Genomic DNA, 24,971 nt, shown 5'->3' with positions numbered 1-24,971 from the left:
CAATTAAAAAAGTTCCCACCGCCATCAGGAACCTGAAGGTCAACTGGAAAATCCCAGTCAGCCTCTGTTAACATGCTTTAAAAGGCCCTTAATTGGTTCAATTGTTTACCCATTGCATACAGCAGGTAACCCTGTCTTCCCCCATCCTCCTCTAGGAAAATTGCCTGGGGGTGGGACAGAGCTAAGGAATTGGCACACAGGCTGGCGGCGCTTTCTTTAGTGCCTGCCTGCCTCTGTTCCCGGCCCTGGCAGGGGCAAAACCATTACAAGTTAAATTAACTGTGCTCATTGGCTCAAATATCCAATTGCCTAAATATGAACAAATCAAAAGCAGTTCAAATTACGAGGAATGTAGCAAAAATAAAAAAATAACCAACTCAAAACTGCAATATAAAATCCTCAATTTGTTTGCCAATTGCCATTGATGATCTGACAAGTATCAGAAAGCCAAAAGATTTGTTCTAACTTCTTTCGATAGACATGCTTTAGACTGATTACATATATCTGGAAATTAAATTTACAATAAATGCATCAACAAATTAAACAATGTCAAATTAATCTCATTAGGCTTATCCAAGAAAATCCTGCAACAGCATTCCTTCAAACAGGCGTCTGGGACTGGAGTTCGACGAGGTTTTTAGTATTTCAGGAGCTCTTGTCATGTCCTATCTGTTTGCAGTTTATGACGAGTAAGAAGGCTGCCATTTTTAAGTTGGCAACATCTCGATCTGCCATTGCAAAGTAAAGTGAATTCGAAATCTCCAATGATGAAGGGTAGGGAGAAAGTCCGCCTGCACTGTTAAGGTGGAGTAGTAACTGAAATGGATATCATTAGAAATAGTCTGTGACTACACTTAATAAGCCATTTTTTTTGCTCTTATAAGTCAGTTCAGTTTGTTTAAAGTTAATAATCTATGGAGAGAAGCATACACCAACTTTTGACTTTATTTATTTCAGCTCAGCCTAAATAGCTTTGAGTACTAATCCCAGGCCATTTCCATCATGCAAACTTACCCTAAATCCTAGGCATCGTCTCTTCTTGACAGTAAGAACAATTAATATAATTGTAATGCAGATAGTATGAAACTACAATGAAAGTAAGGTATTTTACAGTCGATAATATTATTAATTTTGACTAGATCGATATCTTATCACACTTTTTGTCTGCAAACTATTATCCTGTTCCAACACACTTTTTTGGCAACCTCTCCAGATAATCCATTCTTATGTTTCCATTTTTAATGGGTTTTACCTATGTAAAATCATCACCCCTGTCAATCTATCAGATTTCTATAAATCATTTAAAATGCTGTCTGAAAATGTTTTCATTGCTCTCAGTAACTGAAATTTCTCATCTCAAAAGTAAGTATTTATTGAAAAACAAACTGCACATTTCAAAATCATATGATTATAGTTATCCATTAAATTGTCCTTGTATCATTTAATGTTTTCATGAAAGCCTTTAAGTTAAATTGTGCAGTGTAAGCATGTGAAGTGTACCTGATTTCCCTAAATGAATCAGTACTGTTCAGTTAGCTGTATGTCATGAAGCTATTAATATATATTATTGGAAATTATTTTTCTTTTAAAAATAGAGGTTTAGTCTGTGGATAAAGCCAGCTAGTCTGGGTGCTTTGACGTATACTAATTTGGAGATGTAAGAGAGGTAGAGTGCATTTGCATTTTGTTGAACAGAGCATTCAAGAAGGGGAGTGAAATCTGGCACCTAGCTAGCAGAGACCAAGCAATGTTTATATTACTAATAAAATTAAAAACAAAAAAACTGCGGATGCTGGAAATCCAAAACAAAAACAGAATTACCTGGAAAAACTCAGCAGGTCTGGCAGCATCGGCGGAGAAGAAAAGAGTTGACGTTTCGAGTCCTCATGACCCTTCGACAGAATTTGAGTTCGAGTCCAAGAAAGAGTTGAAATATAAGCTGGTTTAAGGTGTGTGTGTGGGGGGGGCGGAGAGATAGAGAGAGAGAGAGGTGGGGGGGGTGTGGTTGTAGGGACAAACAAGCAGTGATAGAAGCAGATCATCAAAAGATGTCAACGACAATAGTACAATAGAACACATAGGTGCTAAAGTTAAAGTTGGTGATATTATCTAAACGAATGTGCTAATTAAGAATGGATGGTAGGGCACTCAAGGTATACAGCTCTAGTGGGGTTTTTTTAAAATTTTTTTTATATAATGGAAATAGGTGGGAAAAGGAAAATCTTTATAATTTATTGGAAGGACTGAATATTGAATTCAACAACTTTAGGTCGTGAGCTCCCTCCCCCATCCCCACCCCCTTTCTGTTTCCCCCTTCCTTTTTCTTCCAATAAATTATAAAGATTTTCCTTTTCCCACCTATTTCCATTATATAAAAAAAAACCCCACTAGAGCTATACCTTGAGTGCCCTACCATCCATTCTTAATTAGCACATTCGTTTAGATAATATCACCAGCTTTAACACCTATGTGTTCTATTGTACTATTGTCGTTGACATCTTTTGATGATCTGCTTCTATCACTGCTTGTTTGTCCCTACAACCACACCCCCCCCGCCACCTCTCTCTCTCTCTATCTCTCCGCCCCCCCCACACACACCTTAAACCAGCTTATATTTCAACTCTTTCTTGGACTCGAACTCAAGTTCTGTCGAAGGGTCATGAGGACTCGAAACGTCAACTCTTTTCTTCTCCGCCGATGCTGCCAGACCTGCTGAGTTTTTCCAGGTAATTCTGTTTTTGTTACTAATAAAATTGGTACTTTGAAAAGGGTTTTATTGTTAGAAGACGTGGGGTTCAAAGGGCCTGTTGATACAGTGAGAATTTGCATTCAAAGGGGAGTGCTGGGTATAACAGATAGCAGTTTTGTTTTGTGTGCAGAGCAGAGGCAATGTAAGATCAAAGCCTGTCAACCTACCACTGTGTCCGCAAAGGAACCAAATTAAAAGGAACCTCATTTTGAATTTGTAAGGTGAAAAAGCTTTGCCTGGTGTCTGCTTAAAGTCTATGGGTTGCTGTTGCCTTAGTGGAGATTCGTTTGGCAAGTTGTTAAAAGTTATGATAGTAGTAATTTGTAGCCATGTATATATATTTAGCTTGTGTAAATTAATAAATGACTCATGTATTTTGATATAAAATCTCTCAAGAACTGGTGGTCTAATTCCTGAATTTAGAGCTGCATCTCAAACATAGCACTTAAAATATAGGTTAAGACAGTTGTTTAAAGTTTCCCTCTGGGATTTTTAAATAACTCAGCTTTACCAACTGCTGGGTCATTACATGTACTGTGGAATACTTTTCCTCATCTTCTATCAACTGTTGATTGAAAGTTTTCAATATTATTTGAAGAAAAGTCAGAGGTCAAATTACTATAAATTGAAACCACACGGTTAGTGTTTAAAACAAAATAATTTTACCATGCAAAAATCAAAGAACATGAATACTAATAACTACACTCTATCTTAAATAGTCACTTACATGAAAGATAGTAAAAGTACAATGAACGTAATACTTATGGTCTAAAACAAACTTCTTAACTCAAATTTCCTTCTAAGCCCATTTGACTTGTACCTCCAAAACACTCAAGTCAGATACACATCAGAAATAGAAAGATTAACCACTTAGTCTGAGTACCATTTCAAACATTCATATGTGGGTACAGATTTCTTGAGCCTTCTGCGTATGTCCAGCAAGGTTGCCACTTCAAATCTCCTGCAACCATCCCATGGTTGCAGACTCAAGGTTCAACACGGGCATTGCTAGAGTCTTAAGCATAGTGACCTTGGGTCAGAACTCTTCTGGTTCTAATGTTCTTAAACTCTGGGGCCTTGCATCTAGGAACTTTCTTTCTCCTCCCAGCTTAGTTATCCCAGAAGTCCAAGTCACTTTTAGTAGAGACCTTCAGTTATCAAAGGGTTTAAACTTTTTTAGCCAGCACATAGAATTTTAACTGAATTCTGCTTGTACGAAATGCTCCCTGCAGCCAGCTTGTTCTACACTAAACTGCTTGAAAACAGAACCCCACAGAGTAAACTACACCCACCCACCATAACTTATTTACCCTTTTTAAACTATTGTTTATCTCCCAGGCTACTTGGTCACATGATCAGTTACAGGTAGCATGTTTACTTCTACAAGAAATCTAGAGAAACCTAGTTCTTAAAGTGACCATCACAATATAAACTATGGTTTTTTTTCCCCAAAAGCATATGGCCCATCACCTCACTGAGGTGGAAGCTCTTAATAAAAATATATGTTTTTTCAACTTCTTGTAGTTAGAGCATCAACCAGGCAGGGAAAAGTCTCAAGGAAGAGCTGTGTCATTTTTATAATATTGAGTTAACACGGTGTGGCACAGATATGCACTCTACTTAGAGTGCCTTCTTCACATGTTCAGGGGAATTTTATGGTACCCACAAGAACAGGAAACATGGCATGTGGGGTGACAGAATTAGGTGGGAGAAATTTCAATTTCCCTATATCAGATTGAGATGCAGACATCAAGTCAACGGCGTATTAGCAGCATGCCGTGCCTCACACCATCCTATGACGGCGTAGTACATTTGCATGGCATCTAACACATTTGCATGACATGAATACTCATTAACATAAAACTTTTAAAATTATGTCCTACCTTCTCATGGCTCCCAGTTCACGTTGATTTAAAGATGGCATGCAACAGTCAGATTTGTGCAGTTGTGTTTAAGATCAACGGTTTTCCTTGATGAATTCTGCAGGACAAAGGAGGGGGGCAGGAGAATGGCAGCTTGCATGATGGCTTAGGGCTGGCAAGGGTGTATCAGTGGTAATGGTGGGGAGGGTGTGGAGCGAGGTCAGGGGCATGGAGGAGTGAAAAAGGGAAGGGCCTGGCATTCTGGGTGTGGGGATGGGGGTGGTGGTGATAATAGTTAGTCAGGGGAAGAAAATGAGGGGCCTAAAGGATGGTGTCAGTACTGTCCAAATGTGCATTCATTTCAGGATGTTTGCTGGCAGAGTCCTTACAGGGCTTTGTGTTCACCGACAATATTTCAATCATTCCCACTGAGAATGATCGTGGACACTGTCCTTACAGAAGTCGGGGCCAGCTGAGCCTGCGAGATCAGCCATATCCCATAGCGTGGCGAGTACAACATTTGACACTAATATGAACATTCAATAAAGAGTAAACACAAAAATACATCGCTGTTTCATCCACAATGAAAAGATGTCCTTGTAACATCAATGTGTGCCAGTACATTTGGCTCTCTGACTAAGCAAGGCTCAAAAAATAATGATGAGGCATGTTCTATGTCTGTTCAGTATGTCTCACGAAGAAGTTCTGAATCTAGTACAGTTGAACATTAAGTGTTAATGGTAACACATGACTATGTACATATTTACATAGCCCAAGTTATGAGCTAACTCCATGCTTTCTTCTACACAGGTTTCTGTCCACTCCACAACTGACTCTAGTCTCAGGTCATGTGTCTCTACATCACATTGTGGGCAGTACTGTTTCCCAGTCCCACATTAACCCTTGCAATGCCAGATACTCTTCTACTACGATGCATACATGACTAAAGCGAAACCAATGCGAATTATTTACAAGTGAAATTTGAAAACATCCATGTGACCTTTGTGCACCCAATAATTCTTTTGTTAATGGCAATGGAGTTGGGCAGTGAAATTGTGGCCATGATAAAGAGTCTCCCAATTTGTCCAGGAGGCTCTTTTGTAGCCCGCCCGCACCTGCCGCATTGTCAGCTGCCGGTGGGTTTCATCACTGAAAAGCTTCTCTCACCGTGTGATCGCCGCAGGCACTTTAAATATTAATCATAATCACATAGGAAACGGGAAAAAGCAAGAGAATAAAAGTGGCGCCCACTTCCTGTTCTGCCATCAGGAACGGTGCACCAGAGATAAAATTCAGCTCATTGTGTTCGTTCTGTAAACTTCAGAAGATTCATTAACCTCAGAGACATAGGATGAAATGTTAAATCATTCAAAACCCAACCACCAACACAGTTAAATTGCACCCTGTGGTCATTCCTTATTATAACGGAGTTAATTTTTCAAACAATAATTTAAGTTTGAAGCAAACAGCCTCTGACTATCTCACCTGATTATCATGGGGATTGTATTGAGAGTCAGAACAGCCTGATTATCACCTGCTTTCACTTGACAGTCAGAAAATGTAAACATTCAAATTACTAACAGCTGTTAGACACAGGAATAGACAGTGTGATGCCAAGGCCTGGAGTTTCTGCTAGGCTGCACAAAACAAATTTCCCAAAATAGGCCAAACTAGTACAAAATATCAAAAAATTTCAAGCGCAAGTTATGTCCAGTGCAAATCAAGTTTCTGTGATTTTTTTGCATTGGTTTAAAAAAACACTGTGCTGGAAGATGGCTTAATCCACAAGCTGGCGAGATCCACAGATTGAATTAATCACCATGTCAAGTTTCCATAAACTGTGCACATTTGGCGGTCTTTGAGGAGGCTTTTAAAATTAAGCTTTTTTATACATGCATTAAAACAACTTTAAAAATTAAAAAATATTTAATTTTCTTAGAAACTGACTAACGTATGCCAATGAAACTAGTAAGTCATTCTGTGTACTTTTTTAAAGTCATTCTCAATCATTTTAAAATTTCAAAAATTCATTTAGGGATGTGGGCATCACTGGCTGGGCCAGCATTTATTACCCATTCCTAATTGCCTTTGAGAAGGTGGTGGTGAGCTGCCTTCTTGAACCACTGCAGTCCCTGTGAGATAAGTACACCCAATGTGCTGTTAGAGAGGGAGTTCCAGGATTTTGACCCAACGACAGTGAAGGAATAGCAATATATTTCCAAGTCAGGATAGTGTATAGCTTGGAGGGAAACTTCCAGGTGGTGGTGTTCCCATGTATCTGCTGCCCTTGTCCTTCTAGACGGTAGCGATCGGGGTTTGGAAGGTGCTGTCTAAGGAGCCTTGGTGAGTTCCTGCAGTGCATCTTGTGGATGGTACACACTGCTGCCACTGCTCGTCGGTGGTGGAGGGAGTGTATGTTTATGAAAGGCGTGCCAATCAAGTGGGCTGCTTTGTCCTGGATAGTGTCAAGCTTCTTGAGTGTTGTTGAAGCAGCACTCATCCAGGCACACTCCTGGATGAACTCCGTTCGATCACACTCCTGACTTGTGCCTTGTAGATGGCGGACAGGCTTTGGAGAGGCAAGAGATGAGTTACTCATTGCAGGATTCCTAGCCTCTGACCTGCTCTTGTAACCTCAGTATTTATGGTGATGGACTTGGCACTCTTTTGAAAATGCTTATTTTCTGTGATAAATCATTTTTGGCTATGTTAATAAAATTCCACTGGGTTACCACTCTTAAATATATCAATGATTTTTTTTAATGCAAAGTGGATGAAAATAAAAAATTTTGATCTATTACATTTTCGATGTGCTGGTTCTTGGGCGATCTCATGACATAAAACTAAGTTTGAGCTGAAACCTGAACAAAGAATTCAATTCAGAAAACTTGTTCAATTTTAAGTGAAATTTGTATGTAGATTACTGATTGTGCCCAAAGTAAATATTTACTCACCTCTTTCAGACTCACGTCCTCCCAGCCAAACAAGTTAGTCTGATACAAAAACAAAAACAGAATTACCTGGAAAAACTCAGCAGGTCTGGCAGCATTGGCGGAGAAGAAAAGAGTTGATGTTTCGAGTCCTCATGACCCTTCATGAGGACTCGAAATGTCAACTCTTTTCTTCTCCGCCGATGCTGCCAGACCTGCTGAGTTTTTCCAGGTAATTCTGTTTTTGTTTTTGTTTTGGATTTCCAGCATCCGCAGTTTTTTTGTTTTTAAGTTAGTCTGATACCTCTTGCAGCGCTCTCCTGACCCTTTTGGACCCTGTAGACTATCAATGCCTCTGCTCAAGGCCCAGCTGTTTGCATTGTTTTTCACTGTGCCAACTTGTTCCATGTACCTAATAGCCCACTCATGTCTCTGCCTTTGGCCAGCCCCTAAGTTTCTCTCCAAAACTACACAATGCCACTTCCCAACCACCAACACCCCCCCAGCGTTCTTCTGTGTATTTCAATGGACCAGTGCATCTATCTATGCCAATATCCCAGCCTAAGCATAATAACTATGCCACCATCCCTCACTCCACCCCATTGTTCCACTGTCTGTTTTCATAATCACCCTAAATCTCCCTGGGCCTGATGACCTTTTGGTAGCATCTATCAGTTCCAAATTGGTACTTGAAAAGTCAGATCCTGACATTCACCAGGTACCTGCCTTTGAATTGTGACTTGGCGAGGCTCTCTACAGGCCTTACTCGTGACAGTGGTAAACCTCTAGAATTTAATACATTCCACACTTGAAATTTCATAACTCAATTGGCCAAATGGCCTTCTTCTGTGCCACAAATAACTATCAATGACTCTGACTTTCCCCAATGTCATGAGGAAGACTTTTGAATTAGAAAAAGTGGATTGCTTAAGGGCTTATTCACTGAGGAGACCAGTATTATCGAATAGAGTGAATATTGAAACTGGTGTATCAGCCTATGTGCTAGAGGTGGGGCGAGACTTGTGATTTCAATTTACTCTACTCAAACAGTAGCAAACAGGGTTTCCAAGGACAGCAGGATTATTTCTGCAGCAAAATGCATTGAACAAAGAATAGTAACATAATACAAAGTATGTGGAGAGAATCATCCCAGTTAATTACTGGTGTGATTGAAGGGGAAAGTAACCAATCATCTCTATTCTGATTGGGACATGTGGTACCACATAATATTTGGCATATGATGCTGCGTATTTTGCAGCAATTATTGAAACTATAAAAGCTTAAAGGAAAGGGCCTTCTCCAAATCTACAACTGCAAGGGTAATGTTATGTTCTCCCTACCAACTTTGGTCTCATACCTATTCCTTTCCACTACTTGCCGTTTCTCTCTTCCTCTGAAGGTTTCCCATTCAAAGTATCCATCTCTTACCCAACCTTTATTCCCTTCTTTCTCCCTCCAAACACCTCAAACACTCATTCCTCTCCCATTTCCTCTCCCTCTACCACAAAAAGCTAAACATATATGAGGTCAAGTATGCTTTGCTCTCTTGTTGGTTCCCTCACCACCTGCCGCAGACCCAGTCTAGCAGTTATTTCCAAACACATATGAATGAAACCGGACGGATCACCCAGCATCAACCTAAGCACCAGAAACAACAATGGCAAACCCAGCCCTATCGACCCTGAAAAGTCCTCCTTACTAACATCTGGGGGCTTGCACCAAAATTAGGAGAGCTGTCTCACAGACTAGTCAAGAAACAGCTTGATATAGTCATACTCACAGAATCATACCTTACAGATCATGTCCCAGGCACCACCATCACCATCCGTGGGTATATCCTGACCCACCGGAAGGACAGACCCAGCAGAGGTGGCAGTACAATGGTATACAGTCGGGAGGGAGTTGCCCTGGGAGTCCTCAAAATCAACTCCAGCTTTCATGGAGTCTCATGATAGCAGATCAAACACAGCCAATGAAACCTCCTGCTGATTACCATGTACCATCCCATCTCACCTGATGAATCAGTGCTCCTCCATGTTGACATCACTTGGAGGAAGCACTGAGAGTGGTTAGGGCACAGAATGTACTCTGGGTGGGTGACTTCAATGCCATCACCAAAAGTGGCTCGGTAGCACCACCACATACCGAACCGGCCGAGTCCTAAATGACCTAGTTGCTAGGGCTAGGTCTGCGGCAGGTCGCGATGGAACCAACAAGAGGGAAAAACATACCTGACCTCATCCTCACCAACCTGCCTGCCTGCCGCAGATGCATCTGTCCATGACAGTATTGGTAGGAATGGCCACCGCACAGTTCTTGTGGAGATGAAGCCCTGTCTTCACACTGAGGATACCCTCCATTTGACCTGATATCATGAGATTCCATGAAAGCTGGAATTGATTTTGAGGACTCCCAGGGCAACTCCCTCCCGACTGTATACCATTGTACTGCCACCTCTGCTGGGTAGGTCCTTCCGGTGGGTCAGGATATACCAATGGATGGTGATGGTGCTGCCTGGGACATGATCTGTAAGGTATGATTCTGTGAGTATGACTATGTTGTATGGCACTACCACCAAGCTAAGTGAGATAGATTTCAAACAGATCTAGCAACTCAAGATGGGCATCCATGTGGCGCTGTGGGCCATCAGCAGCAGCAGAACTATATTCAACCACAATCTGTAGCTTCATGGCCTGGTATATACCCCACTCTACCATTACCACCAAGTGAGGGATCAACCTAGTTCATGAAGAGTGGAGGGCATGCCAGGACTAGCACAGGCATACCTAAAAATGAGGTGTCAACTTGGTGAAGCTACAACATAGAAGTACTTGCGTGCCAAATAGCATAAGCAGCAAGTGATAGACAGAGCTAAGTGATTCCACAACCAGCGGATCAGATCTAAGCTCTGCAGTCCTGGCATATCGAGTACCCCTAACTGGAGGAGACAGCTCTGCAAATATCCTCATCTTCAATGATGGCAGAGCCCAGTGCAGAAGATAAGCCTGAAATATTCGCAACAATCTTCAGCCAGAAGTGCTGAGTGGTTGATCCATCTTGGCCTCCTCCGGAGGTCCCCAGCATTCCAGATGCCAGTTTTCAGTCAATTCGATTTACTTCACGTGATATCAAGAAACGGCTGAAGGCATTGGATACTGCAAAGGCTACGGGCCCTGACAAATTTCCGACAATAGTACTGAAGACTTGTGCCCCAGAACTTGCCATGCCACTAGCCAAGCTGATCCAGCACAGCTACAACACTGGCATCTACCCCGGCAAAATTGCCCAGCTATGTCCTGCACCCAAAAAGCAGGACAAATCCAACACAGACAATTACCGCCCCACCAGTCTACTCTCATTTGATCGAGTGTGGCATCAAAGAGCCCTAGCAAAACTTGAGTCAATGGGAATCAGGGGGAAAACTCTCCGCTGGTTGGAGTCATACCGAGCACAAAGGAAAATGTGGTTGTTGGAGGTCAATCATCTCAGTTCCAAAACATTACTGCAGGAGTTCCTTAGGGTAGTGTCCTAGGCCCAACCATCTTCAGTTGCTTCTTCAATGACCTTCCTTCCATCATGAGGTCAGAAGTGACCAAAACACAGGAGCAGAAGTAGGCCATTCGGCCCATTGAGTCTGCTCTGCCATTCACTGAGATCATGGCTGATCCAATAATCATCAACTCCACTTTCCTGCCTTTTCCCCATAACCCTTGATTCGCTTACTAAATAAAAATCTGTCTATCTCAGCCTTGAATATACATAACAACCCAGCCACTACAACCCTCTGCAGTAAAGAATTCCCACAGATTGACTACCCTCTGAGAGAAGAAATTCCTCCTCATCTCTGTTTTAAATGGGCGCTCCCTTATTCTGAGATTATGCCCTCTGGTCTTAGACTCTCCCACAAGAGGAAACAACCTTTCAGCATCTACCTACCCTGTAAAGCTCCCTAAGAATTTTATATGTTTCAATAAGGTTGCCTCTCATCCTTCTGAACTTCAATGAGTATAGGCCCAGCCTACTCAGCCTCTTCTCATAAGAAAATCCCTCCATCCCCGGGATCAACCTAGTGAACTTTCTCTGGACTGCCTCCAATGCCAGTATATCTTTCCTTAGATAAGGGTACCAAACTATTCACAGTACTCTAGGTGTGGTCTAACTAGTGCCTTGAATAGTTTTAGCAAGGCTTCCCTATTTTTATGCTTTAAATAAAGGCCAACATTCCATTTGCCTTACCTGTTACCTACTGGACTTGCATGCTAGCTTTTTGTGATTCATGCACGAGGATCCCCAAATCCCTCTGTGCTGTGGTTTTCTTCAGTCTTTCTCTATTTAAGTAATATTCAGCTCCTCCGTTCTTCCTGCCAAAGTGCATAACCTCACATTTTCCCACATTATATTCCATCTGCCATGTTTTTGCCCACTCACTTAGCCGTCTATATCCCCCTGTAGACTCTTTGTGTCATCCTCACCACTTGCCTTCCCACCTATTTTTGTGTCATCCACAAACTTGACAATAGTACATTCATTTCCCTCATCCAAGTCATTAATATATATATTGTAAATAATTGTGGCCCCAGCACTAATCCCTGTGGCACTCCACTAGTTACAGGTTGCCATCCTGAAAATGCACCCCCCCCCCCACACCCTTTTCCAAACTCTCTGCATTCTGTTAGTTAGCCAGTCCTCTATTCATGCTAATATACTACACCCAACACCACGGGCTCTTATAAAAACAAAAAACTGCGGATGCTGGAAATCCAAAACAAAAACAGAATTACCTGGAAAAACTCAGCAGGTCTGGCAGCATCGGCGGAGAAGAAAAGAGTTGACGTTTCGAGTCCTCATGACCTTTCGACAGAAGTAAAAATAGGAAAGGGGTGAAATATAAGCTGGTTTAAGGTGTGTGTGTGTGTGTGTGTGTGTGAGGGGGGGGAGGAGGTGGGTTGGGTGGGGGGAGAGAAGTGGAGGGGGGGTTGTGGTTGTAGGGACAAGCAAGCAGTGTTAGAAGCAGATCATCAAAAGATGTCACAGACAACAGAACAAAAGAACACATAGGTGTTGAAGTTGGTGATATATATCTAAACGAATGTGCTAATTAAGAATGGATGGTAGGCACTCAAGGTATAGCTCTAGTGGGGGTGGGGGGAGCATAAAAGATTTAAAAATATTTTAAAATAATGGAAATAGGTGGGAAAAAGAAAAATCTATATAATTTATTGGAAAAAAAACAAAAGGAAGGGGGAAGAAACAGAAAGGGGGTGGGGATGGAGGAGGGAGTTCAGGACCTAAAGTTGTTGAATTCAATATTCAGTCCGGAAGGCTGTAAAGTGCCTAGTTGGAAGATGAGGTGTTGTTCCTCCAGTTTGCGTTGGGCTTCACTGGAACAATGCAGCAAGCCAAGGACCGACATGTGGGCAAGAGAGCAGGGTGGAGTGTTGAAATGGCAAGCGATGGGGAGGTTTGGGTCATTCTTGCGGACAGACCGCAGGTGTTCTGCAAAGCGGTCGCCCAGTTTACGTTTGGGCTCTCCAATGTAGAGGAGACCGCATTGGGAGCAACGAATGCAGTAGACTAAGTTGGGGGAAATGCAAATGAAATGTTGCTTCACTTGAAAGGAGTGTTTGGGCCCTTGGACGGTGAGGAGAGAGGAAGTGAAAGGGCAGGTGTTACATCTTTTGCGTGGGCATGGGGTGGTGCCGTAGGTGGGGGTTGAGGAGTAGGGGGTGATGGAGGAGAGGACCAGGGTGTCCCGGAGGGAACGATCCCTACGGAATGCAGACAGGGGGGGTGAAGGGAAGATGTGTTTGGTAGTGGCATCATGCTGGAGTTGGTGGAAATGGCGGAGGATGATCCTTTGAATGCGGAGGCTGGTGGGGTGATAAGTGAGGACAAGGGGGACCCTATCATGTTTCTGGGAGGGAGGAGAAGACGTGAGGGCGGAGGCGCAGGAGATGGGCCAGACACGGTTGAGGGCCCTGTCAACGACCGTGGGTGGAAAACCTCGGTTAAGGAAAAAGGAGGACATGTCAGAGGAACTGTTTTTGAAGGTAGCATCATCGGAACAGATGCGACGGAGGTGAAGGAACTGAGAGAATGGGATGGAGTCCTTACAGGAAGCGGGGTGTGAGGAGCTGTAGTCAAGGTAGCTGTGAGAGTCGGTAGGCTTGTAATGGATATTGGTGGACAGTCTATCACCAGAGATTGAGACAGCGAGGTCAAGGAAGGGAAGGGAAGTGTCAGAGATGGACCACGTGAAAATGATGGAGGGGTGGAGATTGGAAGCAAAATTAATAAATTTTTCCAAGTCCGACGAGAGCATGAAGCAGTATCGAAGTAATCATCGATGTACCGGAGAAAGAGTTGTGGAAGGGGGCCGGAGTAGGACTGGAACAAGGAACGTTCCACATACCCCATAAAGAGACAGGCATAGCTGGGACCCATGCGGGTACCCATAGCCACACCTTTTATTTGGAAGAAGTGAGAGGAGTTGAAGGAGAAATTGTTCAGTGTGAGAACAAGTTCAGCCAGACGGAGGAGAGTAGTGGTGGATGGGGATTGTTCGGGCCTCTGTTCGATGAAGAAGCTAAGGGCCCTCAGACCATCCTGGTGGGGGATGGAGGTGTAGAGGGATTGGACGTCCATGGTGAAGAGGAATCGGTTGGGGCCAGGGAACTGGAAATTGTTGATGTGACATAAGGTGTCAGCGGAATCACGGATGTAGGTGGGAAGGGACTGGGCAAGGGGAGAGAGAAGGGAGTCAAGATAATGAGAAATGAGTTCTGTGGGGCAGGAGCAAGCTGACACGATCGGTCTACCGGGACAGTCCTGTTTGTGGATTTTGGGTAGGAGGTAGAAGCGGGCTGTCCGAGGTTGGGCGACTATCAGGTTGGAAGCTGTGGGAGGAAGATCCCCAGAGGAGATGAGGTCAGTGACAGTCCTGGAAACAATGGCTTCATGTTCAGTGGTGGGTTCATGGTCCAGGGAGAGGTAGGAGGAAGTGTCTGCGAGTTGACGCTCAGCCTCCGCGAGGTAGAGGTCAGTGCGCCAGACAACAACAGCACCACTCTTGTCAGCGGGTTTGATGACGATGTCAGGGTTGGACCTGAGAGAATGGAGTGCAGTAAGTTCAGAGAGAGAGAGATTAGAATGGGTGAGAGGAGCAGAGAAATTGAGACGACTAATGTCGCGCCGACAGTTCTCAATGAAAAGATCAAGAGAAGGTAAGAATCCAGAGGGAGGGGTCCAGGTGGAGGGAGAATATTGGAGGTGGGTGAAAGGATCCGTTAACGGGGAGACGACTCCTGCCCAAAGAAGTAAGCCCAGAGACGAAGACGGCGGAAGAAGAGTTCAGCATCATGCCGAGCCCGAAATTCATTAAGGTGAGGGCGTAGGGGTATGAAACTAAGTCCTTTGCTGAGCACTGCATGTTCAGCATTGGAGAGGGGAAGGTCAGGGGGTATAGTGAATACACGGCTGGGGCTGGGATTGGAAGATGGGGTGGGGACAGAGGGACAGGCAGGGGTGGAAGGTCCTAGATGGGTGTTGGTGTCGATGAGTTGTTGGAGCTTGTGTTTCTTAGCACTTGAGAGAAAGAGAAAAAGTTTCTTGTTGAGGCGTCGGATGAGACGAAGAATAAAATGAAACTGGGGGCACGTGCAGCTTTGAAAAAGGGTACGGCGGTGCTGCTGGAGGGAGAGGTCGAGTGTGTTCATATGGCGGTGCATGGGACTGAGTGTGAATCTCAGGATGCGACGGGAACAGCAGTCCGAGAAACGTTTTATGTCCCGGAAATACCTGTAATCCTGGGTGGGTTCGAAACATGAGAGGTGGAATTTCAGTTGAAATCCACGTGGGGTAATTCGGAGACGGAGACAGTCACTGAGAAAGGAGATATGGCTGTGAAAGCAGGTTTTAGTAAACACCTTGTCAAACACCAGGAGAGAAATGGAAAGCAATGAAGGTGAACAAAGCAAAAGAGAGATACGGAAATCTTGTCGCAGAGATGAACAGAACTTCTTCAAGGAGGTAGGCATTTCTTGAAGAGCAGTGGCAGTCAATTAAACACAGAGATAAAAACAAAAAACTGCGGATGCTGGAAATCCAAAACAAAAACAGAATTACCTGGAAAAACTCAGCAAGTCTGGCAGCATCGGCGGAGAAGAAAAGAGTTGATGTTTCGAGTCCTCATGACCTTTCGACAGAACTAAGTAGAAATAGGAAAGGGGTGAAATATAAGCTAGTTTAAGGTGTGTGTGTGTGTGTGAGGGGGGGGAGGAGGTGGGTTGGGTGGGGGGAGAGAAGTGGAAGGGGGTGGGTGTGGTTGTAGGGACAAGCAAGCAGTGATAGAAGCAGATCATCAAAAGATGTCAGACAACAGAACAAAAGAACACATAGGTGTTAAAGTTGGTGATTATATCTAAACGAATGTGCTAATTAAGAATGGATGGTAGGGCACTCAAGGTATAGCTCTAGTGGGGGTGGGGGGAGCATAAAAGATTTAAAAATATTTTAAAATAATGGAAATAGGTGGGAAAAAGAAAAATCTATATAATTTATTGGAAAAAAACAAAAGGAAGGGGGAAGAAACAGAAATGGGGTGGGGATGGAGGAGGGAGTTCAGGACCTAAAGTTGTTGAATTCAATATTCAGTCCGGAAGGCTGTAAAGTAGCTAGTCGGAAGATGAGGTGTTGTTCCTCCAGTTTGCGTTGGACTTCACTGGAACAATGCAGCAAGCCAAGGATAGACATGTGGGCAAGAGAGCAGGGTGGAGTGTTGAAATGGCAAGTGACAGGGAGGCTTGGGTCATTCTTGCGGACAGACCGCAGGTGTTCTGCAAAGCGGTCGCCCAGTTTACATTTGGTCTCTCCAATGTAGAGGAGACCGCATTGGGAGCAACAAAACGATCGTGTCAGCTTGCTCCTGCCCCACAGAACTCATTTCTCGTTATCTTGACTCCCTTCTCTCTCCCCTTGTCCAGTCCCTTCCCACCTACATCCGTGATTCCGCTGACACCTTACGTCACATCAACAATTTCCAGTTCCCTGGCCCCAACCGCTTCCTCTTCACCATGGACGTCCAATCCCTCTACACCTCCATCCCCCACCAGGATGGTCTGAGGGCCCTTAGCTTCTTCCTCGAACAGAGGCCCAAACAATCCCCATCCACCACTACTCTCCTCCGTCTGGCTGAACTTGTTCTCACACTGAACAATTTCTCCTTCAACTCCTCTCACTTCTTCCAAATAAAAGGTGTGGCTATGGGTACCCGCATGGGCCCCAGCTATGCCTGTCTCTTTATGGGGTATGTGGAACGTTCCTTGTTCCAGTCCTACTCCGGCCCCCTTCCACAACTCTTTCTCCGGTACATCGATGATTACTTCGGTGCTGCTTCATGCTCTCGTCGGGACTTGGAAAAATTTATTAATTCTGCTTCCAATCTCCACCCCTCCATCATTTTCAAGTGGTCCATCTCTGACACCTCCCTTCCCTTCCTTGACCTCGCTGTCTCAATCTCTGGTGATAGACTGTCCACCAATATCCATTACAAGCCTACCGACTCTCACAGCTACCTTGACTACAGCTCCTCACACCCCGCTTCCTGTAAGGACTCCATCCCATTCTCTCAGTTCCTTCACCTCCGTCGCATCTGTTCCGATGATGCTACCTTCAAAAACAGTTCCTCTGACATGTCCTCCTTTTTCCTTAACCGAGGTTTTCCACCCACGGTCGTTGACAGGGCCCTCAACCGTGTCCGGCCCATCTCCCGCGCCTCCGCCCTCACGTCTTCTCCTCCCTCCCAGAAACATGATAGGGTCCCCCTTGTCCTCACTTATCACCCCACCAGCCTCCGCATTCAAAGAATCATCCTCCGCCATTTCCACCAACTCCAGCATGATGCCACTACCAAACACATCTTTCCTTCACCCGCCCTGTCGGCATTCCGTAGGGATCGTTCCCTCCGGGACACCCTGCTCCACTCCTGCATCACCCCCTACTCCTCAACCCCCACCTACGGCACCACCCCATGCCCACGCAAAAGATGTAACACCTGCCCTTTCACTTCCTCTCTCCTCACCGTCCAAGGGCCCAAACACTCCTTTCAAGTGAAGCAACATTTCACTTGCATTTCCCCCAACTTAGTCTACTGCATCCGTTGCTCCCAATGCGGTCTCCTCTACATTGGAGAGACCAAACGTAAACTGGGCGACCGCTTTGCAGAACACCTGCGGTCTGTCCGCAAGAATGACTCAAACCTTCCTGTCGCTTGCCATTTCAACACTCCACCCTGCTCTCTTGCCCACATGTCGGTCCTTGGCTTGCTGCATTGTTCCAGTGAAGCCCAACGCAAACTGGAGGAACACCTCATCTTCCGACTAGGCACTTTACAGCCTTCCGGACTGAATATTGAATTCAACAACTTTAGGTCCTGAACTCCCTCCTCCATCCCCACCCCATTTCTGTTTCTTCCCCCTTCCTTTTGTTTTTTTTCAATAAATTATATAGATTTTTCTTTTTCCCACCTATTTCCATTATTTTAAAATATTTTTAAATCTTTTATGCTCCCCCCACCCCCACTAGAGCTATACCTTGAATGCCCTACCATCCATTCTTAATTAGCACATTCGTTTAAACATATATCACCAACTTTAACACCTATGTGTTCTTTTGTTCCGTTGTCTGTGACATCTTTTGATGAACTGCTTCTATCACTGCTTGCTTGTCCCTACAACCACAACCCCCCCTCCACTTCTCTCCCCCCACCCAACACACACACACACACACACACACACACACCTTAAACCAGCTTATATTTCACCCCTTTCCTATTTCTACTTAGTTCTGTCGAAGGGTCATGAGGACTCAAAACGTCAACTCTTTTCTTCTCCGCCGATGCTGCCAGACCTGCTGAGTTTTTCCAGGTAATTCTGTTTTTGTTTTGACCATGGGCTCTTATCTTATTAAGTAGCCTTATGTGGGGTACCTTATCAAACACCTTTTGGAAATCCAAATATATCACATTTACTGCTTCCCCTTTATCTATCCTGCTTGTTACCTCCTCAGAGAATTCTAATAAATTTGTCAGGCATGTTTTCCCCTTCATGAAGCCATGCTGACTCTGCTTGATTATATTGTGTTTTTCTAAATGCTCTGCTATTACATCCTTTATAATAGACTCTAACATTTTCCCAGTGACAGATGTTAAGCTAGCGGGTCTATTTTTTGACTCTCTCCCTTTTTGAATAAGGGTTTACATTGGCAGTTTTCCAGTCTTCTGGGGCTTTTCCAGAATCTAAGAATTCATGGAAGATTACTACGAGTGCATCCACTATCTCTGCAGCTATTTCCTTTAATATCCTAGGATGCAACACATCAGGTCTAGGTGACTTATCGGCCTTTAGCCCCATTAGTTTCCCTGGTACTCTTTCTCTAGCGGTAGTTATTGTATTTATTTCCTTCCCCACTTTTGCCCCATGATTATTTAGTATTTTCACTATTAGTGTCTTCTAATTCATGGAGACTGATGCAAAGTATTTATTCAACTCCTCTGCCATTTCCTGGTTCCCCATTATTATTTCCCCAGCCACATTCTCTAAGGGGCCTATACTGACTTTGGCCTCTCTCTTCCTTTTTATACATAGTGGGGATATTCGCTGAAGACTGCACAATGTTCAGCACCATTCGCGACTCCTCAGATACTGAAGCAGTCCATGTCCAAATGCAGCAAAACCTGGACAATATCCAGGCTTGGGCTTTCAAGTGGCAAGTAACATTAGTGCCAGGCAATGACCATCACCAACAAGAGAGGATCTAACCATCACCCCTTGACATTCAATGGCATTACCGTCACTAAATTCCCCACTATCAACATCCTGGGGATTTCCATTGACCAGAAACTGAACTGGTCTAGCAATATAAATACTGTGGCTACAAGAGCAGGTCAGAGGCTAGGAATCCTGCGGCAAGTAACTCACTTCCTGACACCCCAAATCCTGTCCACCATCTACAAGGCACAAGCCAGGAGTGTGATGGAATACTCTCCACTTGCCTGGATGAGTGCAGCTTCAACAACACTCAAGAAGCTTGACACTATCCAGGACAAAGCAGCCCGCTTGATTGGCATACCTTTCACAAGCATTCACTCCCTCCACCTCCAATGAACAGTGGCAGCAGTTTGTACCATCAACAAGAGATGCACTGCAGGAACTCACCAAGGGTCCTTAGGCAGCACCTTCCAAACCTACTATCTAGAAGGACAAGGGCAGCAGATACATGGGAACACCACCACCTGGAAGTTCCCCTCCAAGGCACTCACCATCCTGATTTGGAAATATATCACCATTTCTTCACTGTAGCCAGGTCAAGTTCCTGGAATTTCCTACCTAACAGCACAGGGACTGGAGTGGTTCAAGAAGGCAGCTCACCACCACCTTCTCAAGGGAAATTAGGGATGGGCAATAAATGCTGGCCAACCAGGAAACGCCACATCTCAAATGAATGTTGCCAGTCACTACATTTACAGATGCCAACAGACTTTTCATGAGTTTTTACTTAGCAACTTATGGTCATTAGGAACCTGATTCAGTGCAATGTCCTCTCCAGAAGATCTGGGATCTGTGTGAATAGCACAAGCAACAGTATGTCTCTTCATACAATCAGATCAAAAAATACTTACTGAAGCACACAGAATCTAAAGCAGGAAGTGTAAGTTAGAATATTTCATTCAATGTAAAATCATGCACAGAAAGTGAAATAAAGTGAAGGGCAGAAAGATGGGATTAAGAAGGAGTGATAAAAGAAAGACAAAGCAGAAAAATACATGTTTTTAAATCTCCAATTATAATCAAAAGCTGAAGTCATGAGGCTCCACAATTGTAAAAGTAAATTTTCAGTTCCAGAGAGGCTGATGGTCAGTAATTAAGACCAAAGACTTATAACATCATGAAAATTTCACTTACACCTGAATGAAAAGTCCCAACATATTCTGGCATATTTTGTGAGTAAGTACCATAACTTCATGCCCTTCATGTGTTTAAATTCCAAGCCTCTTGGCAAGGTACTGTTGTATGATTGTCCTAAAATGGGAGGCTGGGTCTATATTCTCTGAAGATTAGAAGAATGAGAGGTGATCCCATTGAAACATAGAAGATTCTGAAGGGGCTTGATAGGGTAGACATTGAGAGATTATTTCTGCTGATTGTGGAAAACATGGGAGCACAGTCTCAGGATAAGAGGCCAATCACTTAGGATTGAAGTGAGGAGAAATTACTTAATTTAAAGAGTTGTGAATTTTTGGAATTCTCTACCCCAGAGGGTTGTGGAGGCTTTATTGTTGAATACATTTAAAAGCCCAGGCTAGACAGGTTTTTGATCTCTCAGAGAATCAAGGGTTGTGGTGAACAGGAGGGAAAATGGAATTGAAGCCCAAGATTAGCCATGATCGTATTGAATGGAGGAGCAGGCTTAACGGGCCATATGGTATACTCCTGCTCCTATTTCTTTTGTTCCTGTGGCAAAGCTTATGGAGGAGCAGGGAAAATGTCCTGATTTCCACAGCTAACAGCACATTTGCAGAGGCCAAAAGTTGCTGTCCGATTTATTCCTTAATAATGGTGAATAATGCTGATAGTGTCACTGTTACTTGTTTCACAAATTCTGATTTATTACCTTTGCTAATCTGTCAAGGGAGTTGGTCTTGTTGGGCAGTGGGTAGCATCCCTGCCTGTGAGCCAGAAGATCCCACTCCAGAACTTGATGGCCAGGGAAGGTATGTCCATAACATGGCCCTGGCCAAATAGGTTGACTATCAACTTGTAAATCCTTCCAACATATGCCAATAGCAGGGGATAAGTGTGGGAGAGATTCCTGGTCAGCCATGTGATGGAAAGAAGTTGGAGCCTCTACCAGCACCATCCATAGCTCTAGGCATGTCTGTGCGTATGTTGCCACGGCAACTCGGACTCCTTGGGGTGACGACTGGCTGAGTTGTCGGGATGGCCGGTGTGTGTGGATCAGATTGGTGTCAACTGCATGGTATTTTATCCATTCTAGCTGGGGTGTATTAGGGGGCTGCCTCCTTGCGCTACCTGTGGTAGAGGTCGTGGTTCTATGGGTTGGACCTGCCTTCAGGTAGAGAACTGAAGAAGAAGAAGAATCTGTCCGTGTTACACCACCAGATGGTGCTGTAGAGTCAGATTATCACCAGCTACAGTTTTAACAAAAATAAAAATACCTGGAAAAACTCAGCAGGTCTGGCAGCATCTGCGGAGAGGAACACAGTTAACGTTTCAAGTCCGTATGACTCTTCAACAGAACTGTTCTGTTGAAGAGTCATACAGACTCAAAACGTTAACTGTGTTCCTCTCCGCAGATGCTGCCAGACCTGCTGAGTTTTTCCAGATATTTTTATTTTTGTTTTGGATTTCCAACATCCGCAGTTTTTTGCTTTTATCTTAGTGTTTTATCTCTGCAGTTCATCTTGGTTTTGGCCTCTGATTTTTCCAGTGTCTGCCACTTGCCAAATATCATGGACTTTCAACCCACATTGGTTTGTCCTAGCTTGATGGTCATGCAGCCACACTCATGGAAACCCCTTCTGGATATTATAAATGCAATCAACTGTTTTAAAATTAAACTACTGGTTTCACAGGATCAGTAAAGATAAGCATCACAAGGAGATCCAAGTATGGGAGGAAGGCAGATCAGACTGAACATTAAATAAATAAATGGACAAGTGAGGAGGGCACTCAGTGGAGCACATACCTTCACCATACCTTGTTAACTCAATGTTTTTATAATTACACAATTCCTTAAGGCTTTTCCCTGTTCAGTTGATGCTCTGTTGTTACAAAGCTAAAAAATATTTTAGTAAGAGCTTTCATCTCACTGAGGAGACTTTAGGCTAATCCACATCCAACAACTTGCTCTGAAAACTCTGCTCATATTTTAAGAATTGTGACAAATTCTACCACAACAGCTGAGACAATCCACAACATTCTAAAACAACCAAAACATTCTACATAAAACAACCCACAACAATCTAAAAAACAGTAAATTTATCTCTATCTCCCAATATTAATAGATCCTTTACAAAATTCAAGGATCTGGATCAGGATCTGCATCTTTACCAAAAACTATTCAGTTCTTCCTTGGGCCATACCTTTATGTGTGCCAAATTTTGTTAAAATACATCCTTTAGTTTTTGATATATATTCTTTACAATATACAAACAGGCTAACAAAACAGGAACAAAAATATTACCTCTACCCACTTTCAGCGGTGGAGGTAATAAATGTGGCCATCACAGATGATAAGTGAGTAAAGGGAAGGGACCACAAGTTTATAAAAATTATCATTCTGGCCTGAACTTACTAAATATCTTATCAGGTTTATTAAACAAGTGAAGAGGGCGCTCACTGGAGAACATACCTCTGCCACACTGTGTTACCTCAGCATTATTACAATTACGCAGCTCTTCCTTGAGGCTTTTCGCTCCCTGGTTGATACTCTGTAATTACAAAGCTGAAAAAATAAATACTTTTGTTAAGAGCTTCCATCTCACCGAGGAGGCCTCAGGCCAATGACCTGTTCTGAAAACGCCGCTCACATTTTGACAGCTGTGACGAATTCCAACGCAACAGCTGAGACAATACCCAGGCATTCTAAATTAATCAACAACATTCCACCTCAAACAACCCATAATATTCTTTAAAACAAGGTCAATTCACTCTATCTCCCAATGTTAATGGATACTTTAAAAAATTCCAGGTTTTGGATCAGGATCCACATCTTCATCAAAACCTAATCAGTTATAACTTGGACAAAACCCTATGTACCAAGTATCACAGCCAGAATTAATGCTTTTTTTTCTTATTGCTTGTGATCAGTGTGTTTCGTATCTGAGGGATGTATTTTTTTTACCCTCAGTGATTGTCCCAATTTAAATAATTCCAGCAGCAAGCTTTTTGCGAATTCAAAAATAAGGAATGTTATTTATTATCACACACTTGCTCCATAAGTTTAACCGCGATGTTTCACTCTCTCGACTTACCCACGTTATCACTCACAGAAAGATTAGTTATGAACAAGAGGGCGGTTAATTTAAACAGCACTAATTTTGCTTCTCACCACCCATCCTTAAACAGAAAGGTGTTTTTGATTTGCTTCCCCCTTATAAGCAGTGTCATATTTCCCAACCGCTCAGTTTTGATGTATCCCTTGTCTGGATCCCTGAGATGGTTAATTTTTCCAATCATTAAGACTTGAAAGGAAGGTTGTGGGGCTCTTTGGCCCAGCAGGCGAGTAGACGCCAGTTGGCCAACCTCATGAGTAAGAAAATGCAAATGGCCTTTGTATAGCTCTCTTGGAATTTGGTCTATGCAGCCCACAGGTATGTCATTAGTGTCCATTCAGAGATAACGAGGTGCAAGTTTCCCTGATACTGCCAGTTAGCTTCTTTTGTTCAAGGGTCACAGACAGACATAGCTTCAGGCATGTTAAAAGGTCTTTGGCCAGTTTTTAAAATTTTAGAATTAGCCATGAGGATATCTATATATACTTTAAAAAAATATACAGTGTGAGGTCTTAGTACCCTCACATACAGTTGAGGGAAAATGACACAATTACAATGTATGATTGTCTCACTCTTTCGTGGTAGGCCTGCAGTTTCTTAGATAAGTTGATGCTTTAGTCGAATTGATGGTCTTTTACAGCAGAGGATTTGCAATAAGCTGCTAAGCTTCTTGTAGTTGACTTTCCAGCAGGTTCGTTCTCAGGTGAATCAGAACAGGTTGGGCAGAGTCCTTCTCCCACCTTCAAGGTATGTTTGTTCATTACCTTGGCTGCTTACTTGACATGCAACTGGTTTGATGGCTTCTGATAGATTTTCTCTGCAAAACAGTGCCTTGCTATTTTTAAAAACAGACAAGAAAACATGGCTGTCTCATCTTAAGGGGCTGAACCAGAGATCTGGTTAGCAGACACCTTTTTTTCTGGATTTAAATTGGGAAGAAGCTCCCAATCACCAGACAGAGTGTGAGTCTGTCTCAAAACTGGCTACCCATGATAGCTGTGTCTCTGACTTTGGAAAATCTTTGTTCCCCTATGTGAGTTTTGTGGCTGTATGGGAAACAAATTATAAACTCCTCTAGCAGTACTATTTCTCTTAGCCCTTTGTGGGTGTAGTCAATATTTAGGGGTGAGACCCACCAGTCAAATGGAATTCCAGGAAAGTCTGTGTATGCTTTTTTACAGGAGCTCCAGAATTGTTGGCGGTATGCATCCAGTACGAGTTCATAAACATTGAGAATAGCAGCTTTTGTCTGATCATAACTGACAGGGTTGTCAGCAGGCAACATGGAATAAACATCACAGGCCTTTCCTACTACTGACCTTGTATCAGATGTGTTCTGGGCTTCTCTCTCTTTCTCT

At 43.5% G+C, this 24,971-nt stretch overlaps 1 protein-coding gene across 1 annotated transcript in view; it reads right to left on the bottom strand.

Annotated features, from left to right (window-relative positions):
• Positions 1–24,971, bottom strand: part of usp9 (ubiquitin specific peptidase 9) — a 353,775-nt gene that overhangs the window by 302,896 nt on the left and 25,908 nt on the right. Inside the window, exon 2 of the mRNA XM_041210976.1 lies at positions 22,971–23,063. The gene's annotated coding sequence lies outside the window, so the exon portion shown is untranslated. The remainder of the gene's footprint in view (positions 1–22,970; positions 23,064–24,971) is intronic.

The sequence above is a fragment of the Carcharodon carcharias genome, chromosome 18 (genome assembly GCF_017639515.1).
Source record: "Carcharodon carcharias isolate sCarCar2 chromosome 18, sCarCar2.pri, whole genome shotgun sequence".
NCBI lineage: Eukaryota > Metazoa > Chordata > Chondrichthyes > Lamniformes > Lamnidae > Carcharodon > Carcharodon carcharias.
Note: the sequence above shows the minus strand (reverse complement) of the source record. Positions and strands in the feature narration are given on the sequence as shown.